Raw genomic sequence first — 6,049 nt, forward strand, 5'->3', positions numbered from 1 at the left:
TTATACTTTTTTATGCGTTTGTTGGAAAATGACAAATTCCTAAATTTACAGCCAGGCAAGAAATATGATTCTTGAGATTCCTACATGTCAGGGCCCGAGGAACGGCGGGAATTGGGAGCCTCGAGCCCCCCCCCCCACACTTTAACAAAAAAGTATATTAAAGAGAAATTAAAAAAAGAAAGAGAGCAAGAAAGAAAGAATAGTTAACTGCCAGTGTTAACAAATAAAGAGGCATCAAAATATGATCATCTGACCGTGATTAAATGCCTAAAACCCCTAAGCTTCCGGGGGATCTACCCCCTGGATTCCACCTAGGGCCCTAAGGTAGGCCCTTCGATGCTCATCTGACGGTTATTTAATGCCTAAAACCCCTGATTTTGGGGGGCTCCGCCCCCTGGATCCCACGCCAAATAGTGTCCTGCCAGTGACACAAAATAATAAGGATTATAACAAAATGCTCATCTGAAGGTAAATAAACGCCTAAAACCCCTGAGCTTCCGGGGCTCTGCCCCCTGGATTCCACCTTGGGCCCTAAGACGGGCCCTTCGATGCTCAGTTGACGGTAATTTAATGCATAAAACCCCTGATTTTGGGGGGCTTTGTCCCCTTGACCCCACGCCTAAGTGTCCTGCAAGTGTGACAAAATAATAAGGATTATAAAAAATGCTCATCTGACCGTAATTAAACGCCTAAAAAACCCGAGCTTCCGGGGGCTCCACCGCCTCGACCCCACCTGGGGCCCTAAGGCGGGCCCCTGAATGCTTGTCTGACCGTAATTTATTGCCTTAAACGTCTGAGCTTCTGGGGTCGGACAAGGTATCAAACTGTGTTAATCTGACCGCAGGCGCGTAGCCAGGGGGGCGGTGGGTGCGGTACCCAAACAATCACCGCCCCCACCCCCCTAAAAAAAAAGAGGAGAGAAAAGGAAGAGGACGTAGAAAAAAAAGGAGCAGACAAAGAACATCTTTAAATTTCAGACAAAGATTAGTGTAGAGAACGGTACAACGCATAGTCTTCTATCTCTAATAATTTAATGAAACGTAGAAGCCCCCGCGCTTCGCGCGAGAGGGGGGAAACTGAACTCAGACGAGGATTAAGCATCGAGAACGGTACAACGAATCGTCTTGTTTCTCTAATGATTTAAAGAAATGTAAAATCTTCCACGCTTCGCGCAGGAGGGGGGGTGGGACTGAATTTAGATAAGAATTAAGAGTCGAGAACGGTACAACGAATTGTCTTCTTTCTCTAATGATTTAATGAATCGTAAAAGCTTCCGCGCTTCGCGCAGGAGGGGTTGGGGGGGGGGGGGGGGGGTAACTGAATTCAGACGAGGATTATTTTCGAGAACGGTACAACGAATCGTCTTCTTTCTCTAATAATTTAATGAAACGTCAAAGCTTCCGCGCTTCGCGCAGGAGGGGTTGGGGGTTGGGACTACATTTAGACAAGAATTAAGAGTCGAGAACGGTACAACGAATCGTCTTCTTTCACTAATGATTTAATGAATCTTAAAAGCTTCCGCGCTTCGCGCGGGAGGGGGTAACCTGTATTCAGACGAGGATTAAGAGTCGAGAACTGTACAACGAATCGTCTTCTTTCTCTAATGATTTAATGAATCGTAAAATATTCCGCGCTTCGCGCAGGAGGGGCCGGGGGTGGGGGGGGGGGGGGGGGGCGGTGAAAATGAATTCAGACGAGGATTATTTTCGAGAACGGTACAACGAATAGTCTTCTTTCTCTAATGATTTAATGAATCGTAAAAGCTTTCGCGCGGGAGTGGGTAACCTGTATTCAGACGAGGATTAAGAGTCGAGAACCGTACAACGAATCGTCTTCTTTCTCTAATGATTTAATGAATCGTAAAAGCTTCCGCGCTTCGCGCAGGAGGGGCCGGGGGGGGGGGGGGGCGGTGAAAATTAATTCAGACGAGGATTATTTTCGAGAACGGTACAACGAATAGTCTTCTTTCTCTAATGATTTAATGAATCGTAAAAGCTTCCGCGCTTAGCGCGGGAGGGGGAAAACTGAATTCAGACGAGGATTAAGAGTTGAGAAATGTACAACGAATCGTCTTGTTTCTCTAATGATTTAATGAATCGTAAAAGCTTCCGCGCTTCGCGCGGGAGGGGGAAAACTGAATTCAGACGAGGATTAAGAGTCGAGAAATGTACAACGAATCGTCTTTTTTCTCTAATGATTTAATGAAACGTAAAAGTTTCCGCGCTTCGCGCGGGAGGTGGGAACCTGTTTTCAGACGAGGATTAAGAGTCGAGAAATGAACAACGAATCGTCTTGTTTCTCTAATTATTTAATGAAACGTAAAAGTTTCCGCGCTTCGCGCAGGAGGGGTGAACCTGAATTCAGACGAGGATTATTTTCGAGAACGGTACTATGAATCGTCTTCTTTCTCTAATAATTTGATGAAACGTCAAAGCTATCGCGTTTCGAGGAGGAGGGAGGGGGAAACTCGCCCCTCCCTGCACCCACCCCCCCCCCCGCATTACGTCACTGCTGGTCACCATTACGTTCCAATATTTGGCTCGCATAATTTCAAATTTGGGCCCCCCCCCCTAAGAAATCCTGGATCCGCGCCTGTCATAAGCAAACTAAAGCTTGACAAGGATGACGGCCTCAAAAAACAAAAAAAAAAACATTTTTTGCGAGTGATCGAAGCGAGTGAACAAATTAAAAAATCCTGATGGTGGTTTAGGCACAATCTAACAATGAAAGACTGAAGATCTTTAAGAAGAAACTTAGTTATATATATCAACTTTAAATGCGAGCGAGCTTTGGGGGGAATCAAAGAAAAAGTTGGTATTGGTCGCTTTAGATTAGGGCCGCATGTTATAGTTAAAGGAAAAGGGGCACTTGTCCAGGCACGTAGCCAGAGTTTGATGTTTGGGAGGGGCACATACATGTAATCGATCGAGGTAAAAAAAAAAAGGGGGGTCTAAAAAAGTTCAACCGATCTTGGAAATTTTTGGGAGGCACGTGCCCCCCCCCCCCCCCCCGTGGCTTCGTGCCGGCACTTATCAAAAGAGAGAAGGACACTTATTAGAAAAGAGAAGGAGCACGTGTCAATATAAAAATGGCAATTATCAGAGCACTTCTTGCACCTGAAATGGGGCGCTGACCAGAGCTTTAAAGCGCACTGATTAGAACGGAAAAGGGACATCATTTTGTCGAAGGAAAAAATGCACCTATCAAATTTTAAAAGGGGACACTTATCAGAGGACAGGTCTCTATATGAAACAAAAAGGGGCACTTATCTGAAGTAAAATGGGGCACTTTAAGGGTACTTGAAAAAATGGATGGGCACTGTGACCTCCCTGCCCCCCCCCCCCCGGTAGCGCTTCTGCCTGCAGGCCTATACTCTTCATCAGACTGTGCAGTTGTCCGACCCCAGATTCCCGGCCTCCCTCTCTTCTCCGTCTTCCCCTCCTCCACCTCACTTATTCTCTCTCTTTGTCACCTTTCTCTCTCTCTCTCTCTCTCTCTCTCTCTCACCTATAGCATGTACGGTTGTCTCTATCTTTCTCTCATTCTCTCACCTTCTCCCCCCTCTCTCTCTCTATCAATTTCCAACCCCCTCCCCTTTCTCTCTCTCACCTCAGTTCTCTCTCTTTTGATCGAGTGCCCTAAATGGCAGTGGAAACGCTTAAATACACTTTTCCTCTCCATTTCATTTTCCTCGGTCATATAAAGTAATATAAAGTTTTTCTTTAATCATAAATCAGCTGTGACGCACCGGACTATATACTGTAGTTCTGAGTTTTCCTATTTACTTACTAGAATAATGAAAATCTAATACAAGAGCTAAAGTTATAGTAAGCGATGATATTTTTGGCTCAATTTTTCCATTCTTTATAAATCTCTTAGAAAAAAAATTGCATAATATTGCAGAAATTTGTATTAACTGCAATTTTTAAAACTTGAGTCCTAGTGTACCTGTGTACCTCTCTTTGATCGTTTCTTTTTAAATTGTGTTGTATGTTTGCTTTTAATTATAGACGCAGTAGATGAGACCAAGCAGAACTCCACAAAAGTTTCAAAGTTGACAACGAAATAAAAATATAGACCAGACGTGTTCTTTATTCACTAACGCTGGGAATATGGGCTACCGTTAAACTGCCCCTCCCAACAAATGGGCGGGGGGGGGGGGGCAGGGTATAGGAAGCGAAGGAAGACAGTGACTGGGTGATAGAAAGCGAAAGAGAGAGAGAGAGAGAAAGAAAGAGAGAGCGGGATGGCGTTGATAAAAGATAGAGTGAGAGACTGATGAGAGAGCAAGAGAGAGAGAGAGAAAGAGTTTGAGGAGCGGGAGATGGCGTTTTTGATTTTTCAGGGGGGGGGGGGTGTGGCCATGTTCCATTAATAACTTTTAGTGGGAATGGGCTAATGTTTTTTAATGTTACTGAATCAACTTGTTCATAAGGATTAAAAACTGGACAAAGCCGATACATATCAATTTAAACAGTTTTCAAGAACTTACGATCAGATGTCTAGTCTGATGTGCAGTAGCTTTATGATCTTCGACGTCTGCTGCCCATCAAAGTGTGAAAGCAAAAATGCGTGTTTACATCGGGAAATAATCAATATTTTTTTCTTCAAATCATACGATGCACGTATATTGAAATTGTACATTGTATCATATTATTTCTCATAGTGTGGATACAGTGTGTACACGGTTTGTAGACATGGTCATAACGATGTCACATCCCATGGGCGGTCACACTCTGATGCCCGTTCACACTGTAATTCATTATCATGATTAACACAGTGTGTCACGGTATGTCACAAAGTATACGTCACATTGCTACTCACAGTGTGGATAGACTATGAACATGATAATTACTATAAACATGTTCAATGCTATATATATCCGTGTAGTAGCGTTTCAAAACGTAACCCTAATCACACTAATGTGCGTCTACACTGTCATTCATGACATTGACACAGTATACATGTGTCACATTTGGACTGTCACGTCATGTATTATTTCTCTCAATGTGAACACAGTCGACACCTACTGAAATGTTAAAAATAATATCCGTTGTAAATTACACTCTACACTGCAACAATAATTCGTTTAGATTATTGACTTAGTGTACGTGCTACAGTATTGAGACTATTTTACAGAGTGTTCCAGAATTGTTCTCAGTGTGGAAATAGCTAGAACTGTGATGGTTGTTATATTGTTAACGTGGTAAACAAAACTCTATGTTAATTGCTCCGGAGTCACACGTTGTTATATAGTCTGAAAACAAACAATATAAGAAATGTAATTCTTTAAAAGTATTTTTATTTGAATTAAAATCCTTACTACAATAACGCCGGAATATAGATGACACTGTGTTAGAAAGTAGGTAGGCCTATAGATCCAAATATTTCTTTAAAATACATCATTACAAAATTAATATTGTGCAAAGGCCCCTAGTACACGTCCAATTTTTAACTGTTATCTAACAAACATGAACCTACATAAAAAAAATAAAAAAAACATTGATCAACAAGGCTTCTCAAAACAATTGAAGTGCTCGAGGATAATGTCCATTTTGAAAGCTATAGAGCTATTTACAGAACAAAAATTAATTTAATCCAGTAGAATTCAGGAAAACTTGTCTAGGAGTTGAAACACAATTGTATCATTGCATAATTATTATCGCACCGTGAGGTCTCTCTGCGCCTACAAAGGCCTTTGAAGATTATTATCCCCGCATTAATAGCCAGTATTTGACTTAACAATAAAATGTAGTCCTTGGGCGGCTGGGCCCCATATCACAAAACTTTTCCTCCCTGAGAAATGACAGTTTTTGTTATAAGCTAGTGACATTTTTGCTCCTAATGGGTTATCAGCAGATTTGTCACTGATTTTTGTCACTTGTCATTGAAAGAAGGCTTTGTGAAACGGGTCCCAGGTCATGTGACTACATCGTGAAATAAACTGTGTGGAAGAAATTTGAGATGGCTCGTCAAGTCGTATATAAGTGTTACACAGGCTTCCTATGCCTGCGCCGGTTCAATTAATTAAGATTAGTAAACACGGAGA

Source organism: Strongylocentrotus purpuratus, unplaced genomic scaffold (assembly GCF_000002235.5).
Source record: "Strongylocentrotus purpuratus isolate Spur 01 unplaced genomic scaffold, Spur_5.0 spur5_scaffold_12, whole genome shotgun sequence".
NCBI lineage: Eukaryota > Metazoa > Echinodermata > Echinoidea > Camarodonta > Strongylocentrotidae > Strongylocentrotus > Strongylocentrotus purpuratus.